Source organism: Brachycentrus maculatus, unplaced genomic scaffold, assembly GCF_059751285.1.
Source record: "Brachycentrus maculatus isolate JH-2025_06_01 unplaced genomic scaffold, ASM5975128v1 h1tg000258l, whole genome shotgun sequence".
Lineage (NCBI taxonomy): Eukaryota > Metazoa > Arthropoda > Insecta > Trichoptera > Brachycentridae > Brachycentrus > Brachycentrus maculatus.
In genome coordinates, this window is record NW_028281009.1 from 1667501 (window position 1) to 1693280 (window position 25780).

Below are 25780 nucleotides of genomic sequence, written 5' to 3' on the forward strand. Positions count from 1 at the left end.
ATTTGAATAGTGTAGTTGTCAATCATGAGAAAAGTGATGTATGTAAAGTGTGTTCGTGTGTAAAGTGATCAGTAAACTAGCCTATGACGGTCGTAAGCCCAGATATCCATATTCTTCTTCATCTATGTTGAGATGTTAAAAAAAACGTTCCTTTCATTAACTTCCTGACAATACTGATCGATACCGTTTTTAAAACGCCAAAAAATATTTATGTAATAGGAGAAAAAACTTTTTCAAACATCTTTTTTAATTTTTCTTTTGTTGTTTATTTATTTTATTTTAACATATAAAATGGTTATGAATTGATTTTTAAGATTCAGTTTTCTTAAACTAACTTATTTGAAAATAACTACTTCATAAAAATAATTGTATTAAAAACAATACAAAAAATGTGTGATGAAACAAAACGTGTTTGTCATTGTGACAAGAACGTATATTAAATATTAATCTTTTGACCATAGAATATTGGATTGATCATCGCTGTTGCAATATCTCTCAGTTTTGGAAATGTTTAAAAAACCTACTCTCAGAATCATGGCATCAAAAAGCATAATGTTGCGGACTCTTACGTGAGCTGTCAAATGTTAGTAAAATATATTCAATTATTTTCTATGAAATAAAATAAAACTTAATGCATATAAATGTTAAATAAAAATTCAAATAATAAAAATGGTAAAATAATGAAAATATTTAAAATTTATTGAAAAAAAGCCATAATCATATTTATCATAAGCCGGATCATTGCCAAGGTCTACTCTTTTATAAATTAAGGGAATTAAGGTTTTGTAGCGGGAACCACCGAAATAGGTTTTTCCGGTTCCGTCGTTTTAACGACAACGCGATCCTCAAATTTGACAGTAATTTCTTGAACCTTCATGTTAGGAGTAAGGAACTGTGCAAGAGTCTTCACTCCATCTCTGGGGACGCGGTCAAATGGATATCCCATCGTCTGTTTATCAGGATACTTCTTGTCCTGAATACCGCAGTAGCTGTCGGCGTCACTACATACTCCTGAAATATCCTGCTCCACTTTGTCAGTTTCGTGATTAGACACCATTACAAATAGATCGAATACCATCCCTTTCGTAGTTCCTTTGGGGATAAACATATGCTGAGGCCAACCGCAACCGCAGAAATTGAATGCGTACAAGCTAGAATCTGTTTCTGCAGGGCGCGAAGCATCTAAGTTGCGGAAAGTCCTGTCGTATGGGATCGTCACGGAAGAATCGAGGGAGCTACGCTTGACGACATTATCGCCACATTTAAGTGTTGTCCTAAATCTATCCAATTCGATCATGAACAACCTTTGTTCGTTTAATTCCATTACAACGCCGTTCTCTTTGCATCTCGGGGCCATGAAGATACGGACAGTTCCAATTAACTCTTTCCCTGACGAATTCTTAACGTTGATGATAAAGTTGAATTGCTCATTTTGAAGATGAGTAAAGCGAACCAAGACAGGACTTCTTGGGGTGAAGTCCATACCACGGGACAGATCTACATCACTCTGTTGCCAGTGTGTAATTAGTTGGTTAGCGGGTTTTTTGTCAATAGCTACTTGTACACCTGTCACGCATACACCCTTAAAGTCTAAACGCTCTACGGTGTATTTAGGTTGTTTGTCCTTATGGCATAAGAATATGTTGTTTATATGATTGTGCCAACGATAGAATACTGGATCTCTCATTGCCGTTGCAGTATCTCCCATTACCGCAAACGATTCAAGGAATCTACCGTCGGGGTCATGACACATCGCGAAAAGCATGTGTCCCATGTTATGTAAACTTCCATAAACTCCGGGAGCCGGAGAAATCATGGCCGATTCAACCATATTTCCGAGAATATCAATACCAGTTTGCTCATTTAGAGGGGTCTGTACTCCTTGTCTATTTACTGCAAAACCCTTTTCAATTGCTTCCTTAATGCTTTTCGTCCATGTTTCAAGTGTCGATATTTGAAGAGTAAATTCATCTTCGGGGCGATTAATATCAGATAGTGGAGTATTCACAAACCTAGGTGGCCACGCTCTGCTTGCAATTGCTACTTCAAGCTTTGGGAAGTATCCTTCCTTCACTACCTCCCTCAAGTTGTCAAAACTCTTTACTCGAGGTAAATCATTGCTGAAACGCTCCGCATTGTAACGGGCTATAACTTGATGATGCATATAATAGAATAGTTCCCCTCGCCTATCCTTATCAACGATTGCACGATTTTCAGCTCCAGTCGGATAAACAAGATGCCAATGCCAATGATGTAAATTAATTCCAATGTCTTCACGGAAGTACGCGATTTTTTGTTCAGGTTCTCTCGAATTAGCAGTAAATTCTTGAGGTAGAATAATTGGTTCTCTGATCGCTTTGGGAACAACCGCAGCTTCTTGACGTATTGCAGAAAATGCTGTGCTGTCTATAAATTTCCCAGGGAAGCACTGCAGGAAATTTGGTAATAACACATTCTTGGTGTCTGTTCTATGGAGGAGGGCAACAGATAGAGCGTAGTTGAATAGGAATGGATTCACTCGTTCATGCGCATATGCTGCTACAGATACCAAATCGTCAATAGTTTTTTGCGTCATGAAAATGCCAATAAGTTTCTCTGCCCATTCCACATGCTGAGTTTTGAAAAGAGTAAAATTATCTTTCATCTTTAATTTCATCGGAATACTTAAATCCGGATATGTGATATTAGTAACAGGGATGAGTTGCCTCTCCGATGTTTTAAAACGATCTTTGACGCTCTTGCAAATATGCTGATAACGCTCTTTCAAAAATTGATCGGGAACATCAAATACCGCTTTTGCATCATCACCTTTTGGTAAGATGATTGGTTCTGTTGGCCGATCAAATAGGAGTTGCAAAACTTCTTCTTTAGAATAGGCAGCAGTGGTTGTGTTTGCTGGAGTACCCGTTCCTTTGGGAGCTCCTGGTTTTGGTGCTGGCGCTGGAGTCTTGCCTCCTGGTGCAGGTGCTGGTGCTGGAGTTTTGGCTGGTGCAGGTCCTGTAGTTGCTTTGCCATTTCCAGCAACCGCAACAGCTTTGCCACCTCCTGCTGCTGCTCCAGCGTTTCCAGCAGTGGCAATTGCCGCTGGTTTGTTAGTGGGTATGGTTTTTTTTGACGACATTGTTTTTTAAGAAACACTACACTCGAATGAATTGTTGAAAAATAATAAAAAGCAGTATATATAGTGCAATTCCAATGTAGTACCATGTGCAATTTTTATAAATATTTATTACGTGAACAAGGTCATTTGGATCTTATCGTTAAAATGTGAGATGCGGTTTGTTGCACAAAAATATTTTTGGGTAAGTATGTACGTAAAAATTTGATAACCTGCTAAGTGGAGTAGTTAGCATTATGTTTTGGGCGTTATTCCCGAGAGGATGAATACAAAATTTACATTTTACGTTCACGTCGACAACATTTATAATATTTTAAGTATTTTACAGTGATTTCATAATTTTTATTCGACAGTTTGGCAATATATCAAAAACAATTAAAAAATATAAGGCATAATGTCAATTTAATAATACGGTGATATCGATTTTAATATAACTGATTAACCATTGGTTAAATCGAACTGTGTAAACCTTTAAATAAATAATCCGTGTTTAAAAGATTGTGTCACTTAATCGATTTATTGAAGAATAAATAAATATGGTTCGAATATTTAATTTATTATTAGATTAAAACCAATATTTTTAGCTTTTCCACTTTTTTATTTGACCAGCGACCGGGTTTCGTCGTTACCGACATCATCAGACTGGTCTGATGAGGTCGGTAACGACGAAACCTGGTCGCTGGTCAAATAAAAAAGTGGAAAAGCTAAAAATGTTGGTTTTAATCTAATAATAAATTAAAAATGCAATTCCATCACGAAGTGTCAGTGGATAATATGGTTCGAATATTTTGATAAATAATTTTTTTTTTTATAAATAAATGGAAATATTAATAAATTAATTTACAAAATTTTGGGTGTGTCCAAATACTTGTTCACAAATCTGGATTATCTCCAATTATATGAGTTATTTTTCATATTATTTTTTTTTTAAAATAAAAAATTAAAAACGGAAAGAAAAATTTTGTAAAAAAATTAATAATAATGCAATGAATGCCCAGACTTCCACATTCTTCTTCATCTTTGATGAGATTTCAAAAAATAATATGAAAAAATAACTCCTATAATTGGAGATAATCCAGATTTGTGAACAAGTATTTGGACACATTCAAAATGTTGTGAATAAATTATCTGGTAAAATTATACAATAAAATGAAATGGATAATTTCTGGCGTTTCTCACGTATGTGATTAAAATCCAGGATTCGGACCTCACATACAAATAAAAGAGTTTTTGATCGGGTTCTTCATCTCAACAATAGATTTCTCTAGTAAAAAAGTGATTCAAGTACAATGAATCATATATATATGAACAGTTTTAGAATTTATTTATTGATTGGGCGTTTAATTTCATTTTTTATGTGTTTTTGTTAGTAAAATACAGCTTAGTAGACTCAAAAAATCTGTGTTTGATTAAAAATTAATACACAAATTTTTGAATTGTTCAAAAATTGTTCTATAGAATTTGAATAGAGTGGTTGTCAATCATGGGTAGAATTGGTGAATGTTACACGTGTGATAGTGATCACTTAAACCAGGCTATTACGGTCATCAGCCTCGTAAATGCCCAGACTTCTTTATATTCTTCTTATTCTTCATATTATTCTTTACCTTTGATGAGATGTGAAAAAATAAGATATTATTATTATTATGTTATATTTTAAGATTTTTTAAAAAACAATTATATTTCTACAAATAAGTATGTAATTATATTTTATTTAAAAATGGGTTTGACGATTAAAGTAAAACAAGGGAAAATTATTACATTGCATACATAATAAACTAAATTCGACGGTATTTTTTTTTATCATTGTAATCCCATTTTCTGATTCTGCAGTATTTTTAGTGTTTTTTATTCGTTATTACTGAAAAGATAACTTTTTAAACAACTCGTTCTATTATTTATAAAATATTTTTTGTGCTTCAATGTCTACGCAAATAAATAAAGTGAAAATATCAATAACTTCATCTTTGATGAAAAGCGATGTCTACAGGCGGTGGGTTTATAGTCTTTTAGTATTATTATTGAAATGGGAAATAAAGGACTGGCTTTGGTCATGATCGTATTATTAATTACACTCTTTATGGACTTCCAAATTATCAACTTATTGTAGCGTTAAAGGTTCAAATTGTTATTTATTTAAAGTAAGGACATGTATGATACTATTTGTTACTTTTTAAAAATTAGTAAAAAAAAAGAAAACAGATAAAAAAGAAATGAATAAAAGTAAAAAATCTCAACGTAAAAACAAGTACAGAGCACTATAAATACTTTGCGTATTATATTATGCAATAAATATTGGAGAAAAAATTATTTTCAGAACAAAAAACAGAGTAATGTTAATCCACCTTTTGTTGAAAAGACTTTTCGTAAGTGATAAGTTTCATAAAAACTCTGGGTTTATTTTATTTTTTTATTCTAAAGTTATAATACTTGCATTAATCATCACAGTAGGTTAATAATGCCCCAACAAACCAAACCATAGTCGCGAATTCAATTTTTTGCATCTTAATGTTTCAATATATATATATATATATATATATATATATATATATATATATATATATATATATATATATATATATATATATATATATATATATATATATATATATATATATATATATATATATATTTATATATATATATATATATATATATATATATATATATATATATATATATATATATATATATATATATATATATATATATATATATATATATATATATATATATATATATATATGTATATATATATATATATATATATATATATTTATATATGTATATATATATATATATATATATATATATATATATATATATATATATATATATATATATATATATATATATATATATATATATATATATATATATATATATATATATATATATATATATATATATATTTATATATGTATATATATATATATATATATATATATATATATATATATATATATATATATATATATATATATATATATATAATATATATGTATATATATATATATATCTTTCAAACAACCAAAAACAGACAAGTGATATTTATCAAAACGTTTGATACCATGTATTGCTGTTTGAAATGAGACGGTAGATAGTACTTGAACATTAAAAAAAAACATAAATTATTTGTAATTTGAGATAATAATATAATTTGAGATAATAATAATCTTTTGAGATAATAATAAGGAGGGCAAAGGAAAAATAGAGTTTCGGGAAGGAGGTAGAGGGGAAAACTATGAGAGGAGGTTTGATGGACAGTTTGTAATGATAAATAGTAATGTCTCAGAATTTTCTTAAAAGTTTTCAGAGTTATTAGAGAAGGTGCATTTTTTACACGGACAGGTAATTCATTCCATAGTCTGGCCGCTTGGACAGAGAAGGAATTACTGAATAATAATGTATTCTGGCGAGGAATGGAAAGTGTTATTGGGAAAAACGAAGTAATATACCATAATCTGAGAGGCGTATAAAATTTTTAGAAAGATATTTAGGTACATTGGGATTGTGAAGAATATTATAAAGTAGCGTGAGAGATACGTAACAAACACGTGAAGGGTGTTTGTTACGTCACTCTGATGGAAATGCCTGGTCTCGATGATTTTACAATTCAAGTTATAATTTAAATAAATAATTTAGTTTAAATTTCAAACTTTTCTGATTGTATTAATTATCACAATTGTCATAAAGAAAAGGCAAGGCCATATATAGGGTCCGCCATCTAAAGTTTTTTTTTTCAACTAGTGCTTATTTCGTGAATGGTAACACTTAGCTCATGTCTGATTTGACAGATAATTAGTTTTATCCTTCCGCTAAGCGAATATGGTTGTGTATACGCTTGAACAACGCTGAGAAATATTGCGACATTACTTTGAAAATCATGGTAATGTTGCAGAATGTGTGCGAAAATTGCGTACGGTTTTTGGAAGAAGAGAAGCACCGTCAGCTCCGTATGTTTGTTATCTTGTGAAAAAAGTGAAAGAAACTGGCATCCTCATCGATAAACCAAAGCGTGAAAAGCCAAAAACAGTGCGTACACCCGAGAATATCGATGTTGTGGCAGAAAGTGTGCGTGAAGCGCCATCAACATCAATTCACCGTCGTTCTCAACAATTGAACATTTCGGAGACATCATTGAGACGAATTTTGCATAAAGACCTTGGTATGACGCCATACAAAGTCCAATTGGTTCAGGAATTGAAGCCAACTGACCATCCAATGCGTTTTCGCTTCGCTGAGTGGGCCTGCGATCGACTTACAGAAGATGCCGATTTTGCCAAAAAAATCATCTTTTCGGATGAAGCTCATTTTGATCTTGGCGGGTATGTAAACAAGCAAAATTGTCGTATTTGGGGCACAAAAAACCCGCACGCATACATTGAAAAGCCGGTACACCCAAAACGAGTCACTGTTTGGTGCGGATTTTGGTCCAGAGGCATAATTGGGCCATTTTTCTTTGAAAATGAGCAAGGAGTGGCCGTTACAGTCAATGGCGATCGTTATCGGGCCATGTTGAACGGATTTTTGTTCACAAAAATTGAAGAGGAGGATATTGGCAACATTTGGTTTCAACAGGACGGCGCTACGTGCCACACAGCCGAAGCTACACTCGATGTTTTGCGCCCTGTTTTAAAAAAAAAAAAGTTATTTGGCGGACCCTTTACTTCGCATGCCTTCCGAGAGTCAAGTAAATCAAGCTTGCCTCTTTTACAAAGCATTATGTTCTCGCCGCGTCGTGCAGAACGTCCACTGTTGACTATTTGTTGGCAGTTCTCGTCTGAATTTGGGGACGCGGACCTGACTTGGGAAGATTCAAACGAGTTGGCAGCTGGCAGAAGAGCCTGGAGCAGTTTGTGGACTCCATTTGCTCAGGGAGTGGACATGGATAAATAAAATTAATGAAATTATATACGTAAGTTACCTTGATTTATTGTTTGTTTTGTATAAAAATATAAAGCATTTCATAGAAAGAGGTGACAATTTCCAGACTACGAAGTGAATATAACATGAATAACATTGAAAAAAATGCATCTTGTCCGATCTTCAACAAACGTCTGAAACATTCTTTTCTACCCTTGAAATCCTAACTGTCTATTATATTACCCTTCCCTTCAATCCTCTTCATTAATGCACAGTTTTGTTATTATTTTATTATTTATATGAAAATTCTTGATTCGTTTTTACTATTCATTCTCTCTAATGTATACATGCACTATCGTTTTAATAATTTCAAACGGCTGTATAAAGTAAGAACCTTCACGCCCATTACAAGTGTGATTTTTTTGGTGTTTGGATGATAAATTGCTTTATAGCCGTGAGCCCCTTCACAGTAAAAGAAGTTAAATAACAAAGGAAATGCACTTTTCTAATAAATAAATTAAATAGTAAGTTATTAAAAAAAATCATATCGCCCCACACTTTGAAAAGTCAAGAAAACAAGGTCAAAATTTCTTAAAAACGGTAGCAGCTTGTGGCATATCATTTTAATTAAAAAAAATATATATATACATGAAATGCTATGAAAAATATTTTTTCAATAAAAATACATCGACAATTAATTTTACAATTTCAAAAAATCAAAGAATTAAAAAAGTTTCTAAATCAAATAAACAATTAAAGACACAACAATAATATTCATAAGCCATGTTCATTGCCTTATAGGAAACTGGTATAAATTAAAAACTAGACTACTACGAGCAAGTAAAAAGATGGATAGAAATGTGTTGAACGTACATATGTTGTAAAATAAGTTTCAGTTTATACCAGCAACTATTAGATTTATTGTCTGCTTATACATGTTCATGTCCTGGTGGTGGGTGGTCTTGCAGGGACAACTGACACAGCGGGTGCAGGGGTTCTGACGGTGACACGATCTTCATACTTAATAGTGATTTCTTGAACCTTCATGTTTGGTGTGAGGAACTGAGCGAGAGTGTCAACTCCGTCCCTACCAACTCGGTCGAATGGGTATCCCATTGACTTGGTATCGGGGTATTTCTTATCCTGAATACCACAGAAACTGTCGGCATCGTTGCAAATACCAGAAATATCCTGAACAATTTTATCGTATTCATAATTTGATACCATGGCGAATAAATCAAATATCATGCCCTTTTCCGTTCCCCTGGGTACGAGCATGTGCTGGGGCCAACCGCATCCGCAGAAATTGAATCCATAAAGAGCTGGGTCCTCATCAGTGGGACGATTTGCATCCAAACTCCGGAAAGTCCTTTCATACGAAATGGTGACAGAAGATTCATTGGAGCTACGCCTGATAATATTAGCACCCGGTACAAGGGTCACTCTGAATTTATCCATTTCCATCATTAAGTATCTTTGTTCATTGAAATTCATAATGGCACCCTTATCATTAAATCTTGATTTGAATCATTAAGCCATGAAAATACGCATATATCCAACTAATTGTCGATTAGATCCATTATTAACATTAATAACTTAGTTAAACTGCTCATTTTGAAGATGAGTAAAGCGAACCAAAACTGCACTTCTTGGCGTAAAATCTAATCCGCGAGACAAATCCACATCGCTCTGTTCCCAGTGAGTAATGAGTAGGTTCGCTGGTTTATTATCAATTGTGACCTGTACATCAGTTACGCTTACGTTAGGGAATTCCAACTGTGTTACAGTATATTTAGGTTGTTTGTCCTTATGGGATACGAATATATCATTGACATAATTATGCCAACGATAGAATATTGGATCTCTCATAGCAGTTGCAGTATCTGACATCACTGCAAAAGGTTCCAAGAATCTGCCATCCGGATCATGACATCCAGCAATAACCATGTGTCCAAGGTTATGAAGAGTCTCGTACAGAGCTCGATTGGGGGACAGCATAGATGCCTTTACAATATCACCGAGAACATCGATACCTGTCGTTTCTGTTAAAGGTTAAACCCTTTTCAATGGCTTCCTTAATATTCTTCGCCCACTGTTCGAGGCTATTTATTCTAATGACAAGCTCACGGTCAATATCTAGGACAATTGTAATGTTTCCTAGTCCTCCTTTCAGTTTAAAGTTTAAAGCTCGGTCAAATTGGCAAAATTGAGAAATTTCAAAAAAAATTACCTGATGTCCAAATGACTCTGAAATCTAGCTACGTCTTATACAATACCGCTTATCATGACCGTATTTAGGCTTCAACATTATAAAGCCTTTACCTACACGTGAGTGGAATGTATTTTTTATGTTTAAAGTTACTATTATTTCTTGTAATGAGTGATAGTTCTAGGTAAAAACACTTATTAATTTTCTACTTATTTTTATTTAATTTTGAAATGTGTGTCGGCCTTGAGCAAAATATATATGTATATATGACGTCATCTTTGTTTTGCCTCGCCCCCCGCTTTTTCTCGTTTCCCGCTTCATATATGTATAGTATGTATACATTTTAATATGGATAAACCATCATCATAATTGTAGGTGAGTATTATATTTTCTTGTGATTTTGTGATTTTTGTTATTAAATAGCAACTTCGAAGGTAAAAATAAATGTTTGTACAGAAAAATAAATATTTAACAAATTATAAAATGATAAATTCAAAAATATTATCATTTTATATTTTTAAACAAATCATAAGATTGTTCAATTAAAAAAATATTAATTCGAAAAAGTTTATTAAAATTTAGATGTTTAAAATTTAAAAAAAAACAGAATGGTGTACAGTAATAATAATAATAATAATAAAATAAGGTTTATCATAATCGTCCAATGAGTACGGTCCAGGTCATTTTGTAGCAACGGAAGAGATAATATTGGGCCAATGAATTATGGTTTAGTTGGTGCGGGAGCAGGTGGTTTTGCGGCAGGAACAACTGATACAACAGGTGGAGGGTTCCTGACGACAAGGCGATTCTCGTGCTTAATGGTAATTTCTTGAACCTTCATGTTCGGTGTGAGGAACTGGGCTAGAGTATCAACTCCATCCCTGCCAACTCGGTCGAATGGGAAGCCCATCGATTTGGTATCAGGATACTTTTTATCCTGAATACCGCAGAAACTGTCAGCATCGTTGCAAATACCAGTAATATCCTGCACAATTTTGTCGTTCTCGTAATTAGACACCATGATGAAAAAGTCAAACAGCATTCCAGTTTCGGTTCCTCTGGGAACGAGCATATGCTGGGGCCAACCACAACCGCAGAAATTAAATCCATAAAGAGCTGGGTCGTCATCCGCTGGTCGATTAGCATCAACACTGCGGAAGGTCCTCTCGTAAGGAATGGTTACAGAAGAATCGTTGGAGCTACGCCTAATGGTATTATTTCCTGGTTTCAGCCTCACACGGAATTTATCCATTTCAATCATGAAATACCTCTGTTCGTTGAATTTCATTGCGACACCCTTTGCATCAAATCTAGGAGCCATGAAAATTCGAGCGTAACCAACTAATTGCTGGGTACCTGCATTTTTGACATTAGCAACTATGTTGAATGTTTCGTTTTGAAGGTGGGTGAATCGCACTAAGACTGCGCTTCGAGGAGTGAAATCCAATCCACGAGAAAGGTCCACATCACTCTGTTCCCAGTAAGTAATAAGCTGGTTAGCTGGTTTATTGTCAATTGTAACTTGCACATCTGTGACGCTGACATTAGCGAATTCTAACTGCGCTACAGTATATTTCGGTTGTTTGTCCTTGTGGGATACGAATATATCGTTGATATAGTTATGCCAACGATAAAATATCGGATCTCGCATTGCAGTTGAGGTATCTGACATTACTGCAAAAGGTTCTAAGAACCTACCATCAGGATCATGGCATCCGGAAATCAGCACATGTCCTAAATTGTGAAGAGTTCCGTAAAGTGATCGATTTGGTGATAGCATAGATGCCTCTACCATATCGCCAAGAACATCGATTCCAGTCGTTTCCGTCAAGGGTACTTGAACTCCTGCTCTAGTGACCGCGAAACCCTTATCAATCGCATCCTTAATATTCTTTGCCCACTGCTCCAGAGTATTAATTCTAACGACAAGCTCACGGTCAATATCTCTGAGTGGAGTATTGACTTGTCTACCAGGCCATGATTGAGTTGATATTAAAACGTCTAGTTTAGGAAAGTATCCTTCTTTGATAGCATCTCTCAAATTGTTAAAGCTCACCACTTGCGGAAGATCATTAGCAAATCGTTCCGCGTTGTATCTTGCTAAGACCTGCTGGTGCATGTAATAAAACAGTTCTCCCCTTCTATCCTTGGCGACAAGTTCACGTCTCTCGGCTCCTCCGGGGTATACCAAATGCCAGTGCCAATGATGAAGATTGATTCCAATATCTTCTCGGAAGTAGGCAATCTTTTGTTCAGGTTCTTTGGCATTCGCAGTGAATTCTCTTGGAAGGACGATCGGTTCGCGAACTTCTTTGGGAATAACTGCCGCTTCTTGGCGTGCAGAAGCAAAAGCAGAGTTCTCGATAAACTTTCCAGGGAAGCACTGGAGGAAGTTAGGGATAGATATATCACGCGTATCTGTCCTATGAAGAAGAGCCACCGAAAGAGCATAGTTGAATAGGTACGGGTTGATTCTATCGTGGCAGTAGGCTGCGACACCGATCAAATCAGAAATACTTTTCTGGTCCATAAATATTTTAATAAGTTTCTCGGCAAACTCAATGTGCTCATCACGGAACAAACTGAAATGAGCCTTCATTCCCAACTTTTGTGGAATCGATATATCCGGAAGACTGATGTTCTTTATCGGAATAGGAATTCTTGGAGCGTTATCGAAACGCTTCTTGATTTTCTTCCGAAGAATTCGGATGCGTTCTTGCAAGAATCCATCGGGAACGTCGAAAATGGCCTTGGCATCGTTGCCCCTCGGAGTTAGGAGTGGCTCTGTAGGCCTCTCAAACAACAGTTGCAAAATAGCCTTATTAGAATAGGACATTTTGTAATTGTAACGAACACAATAGAAGAAACTCAATTGATACTTTGTAAGATTTGGTACAAGTTATATACTCTATGATAGACAATTCGTGCTATGTGCAAATTCGGTATAAATTATCTATTATTTAGATTTTTTAAGTCGTATGTGTTGTGGTTATTTTTTTTATACTACTAAACATTTCAAAATCTATTTTGATAAGTAGTGAAGGTCAATTTTATATCAACACCGATAATGTACCTATCTATTCATAACTTCAAGTCGTCTTTGCATGTTGATATATTAAATAGTAAATAGTCGGTTTTTATCTAACTAGCGTTTACGAAATTTTTGATGGAAAAGAGTCGCTATTAATTAAAAAAAAAAAGAAACGAAATGTCTGAAATAGTATTTTTGATTATTTAACAAAATTATAAAGTCTCTTTTTTTTACACTAATCCAAAAACTGACAATATCATAGGCATCCATTTGATTCACTTTTTTTTAATATTATAAAAAAGTATGCATACTCAGCGTTTGAGATGGGTGGCATATTTTAAAGCTGCGATGTTCTTTCAGTAGTTTTATTAAATTTTAATTTATAAAGATATACATTCAACGCGTGGCCAAGACAAAATTGCTGGAATCGTAACACCAATTGAGCTAACTTTACTTTATCTTTCTACTAGTGTTAAAAGGTCTCTGTCCAAGCGGCCAGACTATGGAATGAATTGAAAATGAAATTATCTCTCCTTGTAAAAATTGCACCTTCTCTAATAACTTTTAAGAAACGTCTGAGACATTATTATTTATCATTAGAATCCTAACTGTCCATCAAACCTCCTCCCTTAGTTTTACCCTCTACCTCCTTCTTTAAACTCACTTTTTCTTTTGCTCTCCTTATTATCATCTTTTGTTATTTATGTTTTTTTATATGTTAATTTATAATTTATGTTTTTTTTAATGTTCAAGTACTTTCTACCCTCTGATTGCAAAGAGCTATTATATGGTATCAAACGTTTTGATCAATATCACTAGTTTGTTTTTGATTGGTTTGAAGATAATGCTTTTTAGCAATAAGCCCGCCAATGTTCTTGCTTATTTTCTGAACATGAAGTTAAAAAAAATAAAAATAAAAGGAAAAGTAACGATATTTTGACCTAAGTAATTCTAAGAAATAGGTTAAAATAATATCACTATTATTCAACGCATTATTCAACACTATCTATGCCATTTAAATACATACTTGAAATAAGTACTTAAATTTTCATCACTAATTTGAATTATTTTCGAAACAAGTGAATTACTTGAACGACTGTCAAACATCGAATAATTCATGTAATCAATTGAATAACTCGATTATGTTTATTCGATTTATCCCACCATTTATGCGTATCGCGTTAATTTATTATATACATTAGAGAAAAAATTGGAGATATTTAGAATTTAATATAAATTGGTTTTGCCATAACCTCTACAAACGAATAATATATTTACAAAAACAGATGAATTTCTTAAAGGACTACTGTCAAAAACCCGTTGCTATGAATAATATTTATTGATATTTTTTCACATACAAACTTTGTATCCCGTTAGTGCCATGTTTAGATCGATGGAAACTGAAACTGCCTGATTAAATTTTATATAAATGGCTAATAGTATTTATTCAAACTGTTATCGAAATTAAATTTTGGATATTTTGGTTTCAAAATTTTAAAAAGCGTTAGCTCTAATTTAGGTTGACTATCCTCTAATTTATGTTGTATTCGTAAAAACACTGTTATTTTTCAACATTTTGTTCATTTCTTTTTTCTTACATAACAAAACCAGTATTACTTATTGTCAAAACTTTGGAAATTTATGTGTGCTTGATCTTTTTTGTCTGCCTTCGTAGTGTTATGGTCAGCACGTTCGGCTATCGTTCTGGAGTTCCTGGGTTCAATTCCCAGGGGGGGTGGGTCAAATAAATGTAAGTTATTTTTTCACTGTAATATTTATTCAATATCACCCTGGATTGGTACCTGATCACCTTTCCCTAATTTGTTGACGATCAAGATAACCTTGCGTTTATATGATGCAGTGCCCTATGCACCATTGGAGTGCGGATAAGGGTTTGGAGAACTGATATTTTAAGATTTAAAAAAAATTGGGTCGATCATGACGGTGATTGTATTATCGTCAAGAAGTATTTCTGACGTTCAGCAGCAAAAACATCCAGAAGGCGCAATCTGAGGATAAATTATTATTTGAGATGTATGTCACCATTTTGTGGTTTGCCAAAATTTCATGTAAAAACATCCGACAATATCCGGTTCTTATCTGACCACCTGGCGCCAAAAATAATAAATGTTTTTCAAATATCTTTCTCTATCTTGGTCATATTTATTTCCGGCCGCAAAAATAATGAAAAAATATTTTTATGATTTAAACAATAATTAAATCAACAAGACTAAAGGTAGATAGATTGATGTTCTTCTTCTTCTTCTCTACACTATATGTTACGGTTGATATTTAGTCTCCTGTCCAAGTACTCTTCAGCTACCCACATTTTATACCATGCTTCATCAGTTTCCACTCCATTTCGTACTATTCTATTATGCTCATGAAAACAGTTTATTTACCCTTTTTAAATGTGAAAAAAACAGATTTGTTTTTGGTTTTTCGCATTTGAAAATAATGCATAAAGAAGGTAAAAATTTAATTGAATTTTTATGAACATTTTTAAGACCTCATTAAAATAAAATAAAGTTTTTAATCAATCGACCTAATAATATTTTTTTAAAATTATTTAATAATTATAATTGACCTAAATTCTTCTAATTTACTAATTGGCCAATTCTACTAACTTTGAAAATAAAATAAAATACTGAACAAATCTCTTCTGCTATTGCTCTAAATGCGTAAAATATTAACTTTATTTTAGAGTCATTAAAATGCAATTTATATTAATTCAGAAATCAGAACGTGGTAACCAAAGGCTACCGATTAAATATAGGTTAGTTAAACTCCGTAAAAGGGCTATATGTGCATTCCACTTCAACTTTGTGAGTAAAAACAAACAGCTCTAATGGAATTTTCTCAATTAAACCCTTTTAACAAAATAATTTTTAGAATAATGTAAAAATCAAAAACGAAGTATCTGACTTATCTTTGTTGACTATCAATTAAAAATCTTAATATAAATAACTCCTGAATCCTGAAAAAAAAACAGAATTTGAGAACAAATATTGGAAAACACAAAAAAATATAATAGGCACCTAGTGTAATTGTAGCATTCAGCTCATAGCTACCGCGCTGGAGGTTCTGGGTTCCCAGGGGTGTCAAAGTAATTGTTATGGATTTTTCACTATTTATTTAATGTTTTTTTTAATTTTATCCTGCACTTTATCATTATCTTTACATTTTATCCTGGTATTTGAAGAGGAGGTCTGATCACCTTTCTTAATATAATTAAAGTATCAAGAAAACACTGCTTTCGACAGACTAAGGTAAACTTAGTATGATCAAATATTTCAAATATTTGAAAGTAGTGAGGTATAATTTTTTTTGAATATTTTTTGAAAAAAAAAACACGATAAACTGACATAATAAAAAAAATGTAAATCGAGTTAAATACACAAAAAGTCATCTTGCATTGCTTTCATCTTAAATACATAGCATTACAAGATAGAGGACCTCTGTATAACATGCATGTAATTCGTAAATTTTAGATTTTTCCAGTTTAGTGCAAATATTTGGTGCTACTACTTGGGTGCGATTAGTTTGGTGAATTTTTCGCAATGCTGTTTTTTTTAATTTTGATTAAGTAATCATATATGTATGTTAGAGTGCCAAATAAAAATTCTGTCTAATCAAGCCGGATAGCTGGAACGGTATCGGATTTTGCAGCCAGCATTTCATCGCGCGGTAGTTTGTAGTTAATTTTTCTGCCGCTTGGCAGAGCGCGGCGCAGAGAGCGTTCCGTGACAGCGCGGGAAAACGGACAAATCGTTCCATCATGGCGGCAGTGGCCGTCATTAATTTCTTCAAAATTAAAATTGTCTGTTTAGACGAGGTCATAGATTATCTTCAGTAGCCGTGACGCGCACCCATTACTCATCCGGAAGGGTGCAATGTCCGAGCCACTCTTCCCTCTTCAACGGTTAAAAATGTCACGGCAATATTGGCGCTTATTTAAATACTATTGCATTCGGCAAATGGTGTATTTTAATTGTGTGTACTTTACCTCAGTGGTTAAATTTCATATTTAATACAATTTTACAACTCCTCAATGGATTTTATTGAATTTCATACTTAGATTTTAAGACTCCTTCATGGATTTTGTTGAATTTCATATTACCTAAGATTTTAAGACTCCTTCGTGGATTTTGTTAAATTTCATATTAACCAAGATTTTAAGACTCCTTCGCGGGTTTTGTTGAATTTCAAATTACCTAAAATTTTAAGACTCCTTCATGGATTTTGTTGAATTTCATATTAATGAAGATTTTACGACTCCTTCATAGATTTTGTTGAATTTCATATTAGCTGAGATTTTACTACACCTTAGTGGATTTTGTTAAATGTCATATTAACGAAGATATCTATCATCTTTGATGCAAGGAACTCGAAATCAAGCTTAATTCAAGAAATTTTTGCACAATATTGTACAAATACGGGCATGCAACCCTGAGTACTTAAACCTTTTGCTGTTGTTATTCTATTCCTCTTCCTCTTCTATTCCTATTTGCAGTGTCATTCACTTAAAGCATCTTTTTATAAAATAACAGATTTAAAACAAAAAAATAATAATAATAAAACAAAAACAAAAAACAAACGAATAAGCTCGCAATTGTACGGCAGTTTTTATTTATGAAAACAAAATATAGAATATGATACCACTCAGCGAACGATATAAAAACCCTACAAAGTTCAATATGTTTTCGTTGACTTTTGAAATTCTATACCTATGCAGAGTATTCTCTTGTGTGTTTTTACCGACAAAATTGCAAAAACCGCAATAATAATAAGCTGTACCATTTGGTCGTAAACGAAGCAAAATATTATGTACGTTGTTTTTGTAGGTTGTTTTCGCGCGTAGGGGAAAACGTTGTACATTGAACTTATTTTACTTTGAAAGTATTTTATGCATTTGTTTATTTACTGCCAAAACCTATGAAATAAGTAGAGTAAAGTAGTCGAAGTAAATCAGATTGTTACAAAATACGCTGACGGGATGTTAAGGCATCGTGGCGTAGTTGAAAAGGCGAAAAATTAATTTCAGGGATGTTTGTGCAAAATTATCAACACTTTCATTTCCTTTCCCTATTAGCTATTCTATATATATTGCCGGTTAAATGTCAAAGGGCCACAAGCGTAAACGGTTAATTTTACAGGGGAATCCATCAAAGTCTTCTTGGCGATATTTTTACATTAAAAAAATATATATATCTAAGTGATACATCTACGTATTATTTATCATTCGATGTGTATTTTAATGCTTAATTAATTTATTATTAAGCAATTGCAGCAGCTTGTATCAACGAAACTAAAATATCACATGAGTCCATTTTGCTCATAAAAATAGCCATTGAATCTTTGAATACATTAAATAAAACGCCACATAGAAGAATATGGAAGTCTCAGCATTTACAGGGAATATGACCGTCATAGGCTTGGTGGTTAAGTTATCACTTTACACATGTGTAACATTCACCAATTCTACCCATGTCATATATATATATATATATATATATAAATATATATATATATATATATATATATATATATATATATATATATATATATATATATATATATATATATATATATATATATAAATATATATATATATATATATATATATATATATATATATATATATATATATATATATATATAAATATATATATATATATATATATATATATATATATATATATATATATAAATATATATATATATATATATATATATATATATATATATATATATATATATATATATATATATATATATATATATTTATATATATATATATATATATTATATATATATATATATATATATATATATATATATATATATATATATATATATATATATATATATATATAATATATATATATATATATATATATATATATATATATATATATATATATATATATATATATATATATATATATATATATATATATATATATATATATATATATATATATATATATATATATATATATATATATATATATATATATATATATATATATATATATATATATATATATATATATATATATATATATATATATATATATATATATATATATATATATATATATATATATATATATATATATACCGTTGTTGGATTTAATCCAGGATTCGGACCTAGCATACAAATAGAAAGAGTCTTTGCTTAATTTGCTTTGAGTCCAACAAAGACGACTGTTGTGAACTATTCCATATTCCATATTCGTCTATGTTGAGATGTAAATTTAAAAAAAAAAAAAAAAAACTCCTAAGCGGAGATGATCCGGATTTGCAACAAGTAAACAAGTATTTGACACACCCAAATTGTTGGAAATAAGTTTATTTGATGAATATGTAAAGTAACATTTTAAAAATTGAAAAACTAGGTTCGAGGTATGTTGCATTCCCCTATGTAGGTATTTTACTCGTATGTTTGCGGGGATAGAGTAAACACATCGGCTGAAGCCAATAGGTACCCCGGCGCACCGAACAAGTGAACAATGGCCGATGGAAACAATGAAATGTGATAGACGAAATGTCATTCGCGTGACCTCAGCAGATCCAGCATGGCACAAGAATAGCGGAATGTAAAAACAGAAGCTTAGTTAAACATTTGAGCGTTGTGTGCAAGCTTTTGTGTGTTGTTTTTGTGTTGGCGCGGAGTTTTGTCGCAATTCGGATGCTGCGGGACTATTTGAAACAATTTTGTGCGCCGTCAGATGATTTTGTTTATCTGAAGGTTTGCTCCAAAGTTCGGACGAGTTAATCACAGTCTCCACCCCCCGTATTCATGTTTAGGGAATGGACTGAAATGATGCACAGTTGAGAAAATCAACGCGCCCCGAAAAGTTACTGGAATTCAAAGTGAATTTTTTTTACAAAAAATCGACTCTATTTAAAAATAAGGAAGGAATGAAAAACTGAGATAAGCATTATCGATAAAATTAAGAAAGCTGTATTGAGATGGTTTGGACATGTAGAACGAATGAGTGAGGAAAGAACGGTAAAACAAATTTATGAGGCGAATATTATTGGAAAAAGGAGCAGAGGAAGACCGAGAAAAACATGGCACGATCAGGTATACCAAATACTTGAAAGTGGTCAGGTAATGAGTCGTAGAGGAGATGCATGAACGTAGAAGAGGCGAAGAATGTTTGCAAAGACAGAGTGGTGTGGCGTTCTATTCTCTCTGCCAAACCCCTGCGGGGAAGCGGCGTGATGGTTAGTTAGTTAGTTAGAATCGTATATTTCTAGCGTATATAAAATCTTGGAAATTTCATGTATTCTCGTATATGTGTTAATCAAATTTTGTTTACTGAGGCCGCATACATAAACAATTTCTTCTTTAACCCTTGTCCGAGTCTAATGGTGCATAGGGCACTGTATCGTATTGACGCAGTGCTTTATTGGTCGCTACCTTCACGAAAGTAAGGTGATTAATTCTTCTCTAAGGTACCGGTACTGGGTAATCAATGTAAAAAAAAGTAAATTTGTTTAAATCATTTGTTGAGGCACAACGTTGTATGTTATTTGAATACGCGCGTTATTTTATATATCGTAATATACCTATGATAGGTAAAAAACATGTTTAAAAAAAATGTAAAACAGCAATAATGGATTACTAAGTATTACTCATGTTTGACAGCGTGCTTCTTGACAGCTTCTGTCACTTACCATTTTCAATTGTTTCATTGCATTGTTTTATAGATTTTAAATATTTTCGTTTGCTTCAAAAGTACATATTGTGAAATTAAATATATTTTAAATGTGTACTTTCTATTTGATTAATTATTCATTTTACCATATTTAGTCACAGTGACGCATGGTCCGGTATTCGGCTGTCCAAACTCAAAACACAGTAAGGGACATTTTTTTTGCCATACGTTTTATTTGTATTTTTGGACTAAGTAGATTCTACTAAGTACTTTTTGTATTGAGAGCACGAGAAAAAAAAACCTTTATAAAACATATTTTTAATATCATACAATACTTAAATTCATTCAAATTAAATTAATTTCTCAATAAAATTATATCAAATCATGGTTATCAACTCCTGCCTTGTTTTATATATAACATAACAATTTGTATAGCCTCCCACCAGTCTGATGATGTCGGTAACGACGAAACCCGGTCGCTGGTCAAATAAAAATAAAGTGGAAAAGCTAAAAATATTGGTTTTAATCTAATAATATATTAAAAACGTTCTCCTGAAAAATCAAGTTTTTTGATTTATGACGTTCTTAAAAGGAGTGAGCGATATGTGCTGCTAAAACGGATCTGTTTTTGGTTCTCTGGAGAAAAAACCTTCAGGTTTTAACTAAAAAGATGTGTTGCACAGTAAAAAATTCAATAAGTGGCTTGACATTTATTTTTAATACATTGTGTTATATTTTTAAACTTTAAAAACGCTCTCCTGAAAAATCAAGTTTTTTGATTTACGACGTTCTTGAAAGGAGTGAGCGATATGTGCTGCTAAAACGGATCTGTTTTTGGTTCTCTTTCAAAATACACGAGTACATTATAGATAATAATTCATGTTTTCGTTTTACATGACCGCAGTCCCATTTTGATAAGCCGCCAGATAACAAAGTTGTAAATCACCAAAAAATATTTAAATTTTAATTGAAATTCAAAAATTTACAAGTAAATACGAGATTTTTAATTTTTAAAATACACACAAATATCGTGAAGTGAAATGATTGAATTTTTTCAAACAAAAATATTTTAAAATTTTTTGTTTGTACAAAAGGGTGTCGATTTCAAAGAGAAGATAACTTTTGGCAACGTAATGTAGAAATGTAGATAACGTTCATTTTACTTTAGGATTTTAATTTCTAACAATTTTGGTATTTTAACACAGGTCGTCGATTCGTTTAGTGGGGAAGTTAGTGCCGCTACTAAAAATATTTTTTCTCTTTGTTTTATCTGTTTTTTTTTTACCGAATACAAGGAAAACATTTTTGTGTATGTAATACCCACAACAATTAAGAAAAAAAGTTTAATTTGGTTTACTTGGTCTTCTTCATATTTGATGATATGTCATCATAGAAGACGAAGAATATACAAATCTGGGCATTTAGAGGAAGTGAACCCTTTACACAAGTGTAACATTCACCAATTCTACCCATGATTGACAACCACGCTATGCAAATCTTTAGAACCTCTATATATAAATATATATTGTTCAAATTCAAAACATGGTGCTTGATGAGATAAAAAAAGCTTTTATATTGAGCAAACTATTTAATTTATATCTGAGGTCTTAATCCTGGATTATATTTACACACATGAGAAACGCCAGGAAATATCCATTTGATTTATTTATTTTTAGCTTTAATTATAAGCAAATTATAACCTTAGAACCTCTATATATAAATATATATATATATTGTTCAAATTCAAAACATGTTGCTTGAATTGACTAGAATTTCACTAGAGACATCTATGATGAGATGAAAGAAGCTTTTATATTGAGCACAAACTATTTAATTTATATCTGAGGTCTTAATCCTGGATTATATTCACATACATGAGAAACGCTAGGAAATATCCATTACATTTATTTATTTTTAGCTTTGATTATAAGCAAATTATAAATTGACCACAAAATTTATTTACAACATTTTTGTTAATATAGATTTTTGTTTTATGTTGCGACGGAGTGATGACTGGACAACAGGCGTCTGGCGCGACAAACCCGATAAAAGCACAATGTTTCGTTTTCACAATGGGCTCATTTTGCAAGAGTTTTTCCTGAAAAACAAACAGCATTAGTACATTGAAGGGAGAGTATGTAAATTATTTCACATTCAAAGTAAACTAACCCATCCGCTGCTGGCTGAAACAAAATGGATTTCCCAAACGGAGCGACGGAGCTTTATTCAATTTAGAAATGCCTCAGTCAGTTGTTCGACATTTTGTGTGTACAACTTATTCGTTTATTGTTTTTTTCACTCTCCTTGCAGTATGGCAGGGCGGGGGGGTTGTTTGTCAGGAACAGCAACAGTAGCATAGCGGAGCTATATGTCACTACTCGCGACTAGCCCTAGGCGAGGGTGAGTTCCCACTCAAATAGGGGAAAACGTGGAAAATTTAATATCGTGTAATGTAAGTAGGCTCCAACAGCTGTTTTAGGAGAACATTTGGATTTATTAATGTGCTGACTGAAATGCCCTTGAAAATTAAAACAATTTTCTACTACATGTTGGTAATTGTATATATGAGTGATTTTTTTCACTACAATGTTTATTCAATATTACCCTGGACTGGTACCTGAAGCGAAGGGCCGATCATCTTTCCTTCATGCGTTTATATGATGCAGTGCCCTATGCACCATCGCGTGTGTACGGGTTAAAAAAAAGAAGTGATGCATGAATGTAGAAGAGGCGGAAGTTTCACTTTTAACGAGTCTCATGCATTTTTTATTTATTTGTACAAGTTATTCTATAATTAATAAAACAATAAATAAATTGTATGCATTGGTACATTTTATTGTTGTTCCAAGTACATTGTTGTTTTGTTTTTTTTCTTCTATTTTATTATTAATTCAAATTATTGAAAAATGTTGGAAAGCTGCAGAAAGGCGAATAACAAAAGTGATAAAAAGCAAATGAAATGATTTCTTCTGATGGAAGTATTGGAATAACAAGGCTGACGACTTAAAGCAGTGTATTCGAGCGAGAATTATAAATGGTTTTCTTATTGGGATGTCTTTCGTTGTTTATTTGTGACGGGAAAATCATTTTTCATAATTGCGGCGGAATATCCAAAATTTCCGATAATTTACTCGCTTCAGTGGCAACACTTTATTGTAAATGATATTTTTCACAACGAAGAATTCTGTTACTTTTTTTACTGTCAAATGAATGATTTAATTAGATTTTGGTTATTGTGTCACTGGAAGATAAAATAAGTGATTACTTGTAAATTTAAGAACGAATACGCCGTGTAAAATTTACAGTAATGGATCTCAGGATAAACATAATTTTTATTGAAATTATGGGCGCTTTATCCTCAATTAAAAAAAATAAGACGAGATTGAAGCGCCTTAAAAACTTGTCGTTGAGAGAGAAACGGCAAAATATTAAATAAATAATTTGCTTTCAACACAATCAAAATAAATCATTGTTAGTACGCATCGCTTCTTTAATAAATGTATTAAAACAAAAGTTCAGACACCAAAAGTAATCAGTAAATCCGGGTAGGTGCTTTGTAAACTTCTAATAAATCAATCTTAAATTACTTTCACCCTTTCTCGAATCCAATGATAAAATGTAAGTATTTACAAACGCAGCAAGGAGATATTAAATATTTATTATTATATTGTATTTGCGGTATTTATAGGTAGTAGAATAAATCAGGATGTTAAAACATTTAAATTTCTGAAGAAATGTAATATTTTAAAAATAAAACAAGCTGAATTTTTTTACTTTTATTTTATTTGGCATCACACTGGTCGTCAAAATTGTCGGTAACGATAAAAACCAGTCAAATAAAATAAAAATGGTAAATATTTTTATAGTTATTATTTTATATTATAAAATACTGTTGCACCAAGAAATGTCAGCACAAATTAAAAATCAAATATAATATTTGTACCTTTGATAAAACGTATGCATACGTGACATAAACTGTGATGCGGTTTTATTGGTGCACAAAAAAGTTTAAAATTTATTAAAATTTCAATTTTTTTTAAATTTTTTTATTCTTTTGTATTTCTTTTGTTTTCTTTAGTTTGTTCCAATTGTAAATTAAAAGACAACTTACGAGTATTTTATTAAAACATACGTATATCGTGAGCAAATTATGATAAATTGATCAATATGTAAAAAAAAAATGACATGATATTTTTTATACGTTCCAAATCATGGTTTTAAGCTGAAAATCAAATCAAATCCTCATATGTTATGTTGTTTATCTTCTTGTGCACAAGACACCGAATCAGAAAGTTGCAATGTTAACTTGCTCGTTAATTTTTTGAAGGTGATAAGATCAATTCGAATGTTATGGGGCATAGGAGTCATAAAAAATGCGTTAAAAAAATTAATTAAATGGATCGCTTTCTAATTACATGGATCTGTTACCTTTCATGGTACACCCACTATGTATTTTATACTAGATTTAGAAGCAAAAAACGGATTGTCTTGTATTTAGATATATGTTTGATATGTAGATGTAAACAAAAGAATATTGAATATGTAACAATAAAGTTCATTCGTGTTTGTACCCTCTACAGTGATGGGGTTATTGAGAATTTATAACGTCGAAGTATGTCAAGCACTATAGACCCTTGTATCCCTAGGGGTAGTTATTATCAAACATGAATGTTCCACTACTCTATTAGGGACGTAATCTCTTGTCTTGTTAATTGTGAATTACTTTACTTGTGTTGAGTTGCTTCTTTCTCGCGCAGATAAATAACAGCTTCAGGACATCGCACTCCGAGAGATAATTCACCCCAAAGTTTAGGATTTCGTTATGATTCCATTTATTTTATGACAATCGAAACCAAACTCAAATGAAAATGTGCAGAAAAATATGT

The 25780-nt window shown here is 32.0% G+C and overlaps 4 pseudogenes across 2 annotated transcripts; all 4 read right to left on the reverse strand.

Moving 5' to 3' along the window:
• Window positions 1-678: 678 nt before the first annotated feature.
• On the reverse strand, window positions 679-3161 carry LOC148305990 (phenoloxidase 2 pseudogene; annotated as a pseudogene). The gene has a single exon (XR_015838075.1). The product of XR_015838075.1 is annotated as a phenoloxidase 2 pseudogene (transcript).
• Window positions 3162-7818: 4657 nt separating this feature from the next.
• On the reverse strand, window positions 7819-9478 carry LOC148305991 (phenoloxidase 1 pseudogene; annotated as a pseudogene).
• Window positions 9479-9580: 102 nt separating this feature from the next.
• Window positions 9581-9982, reverse strand: LOC148305992 (phenoloxidase 1 pseudogene; annotated as a pseudogene).
• An 831-nt stretch (window positions 9983-10813) lies between these two features.
• Window positions 10814-13041, reverse strand: LOC148305993 (phenoloxidase 2 pseudogene; annotated as a pseudogene). Its single transcript, XR_015838080.1, has one exon. The product of XR_015838080.1 is annotated as a phenoloxidase 2 pseudogene (transcript).
• Between the last annotated feature and the right edge of the window lie 12739 nt (window positions 13042-25780).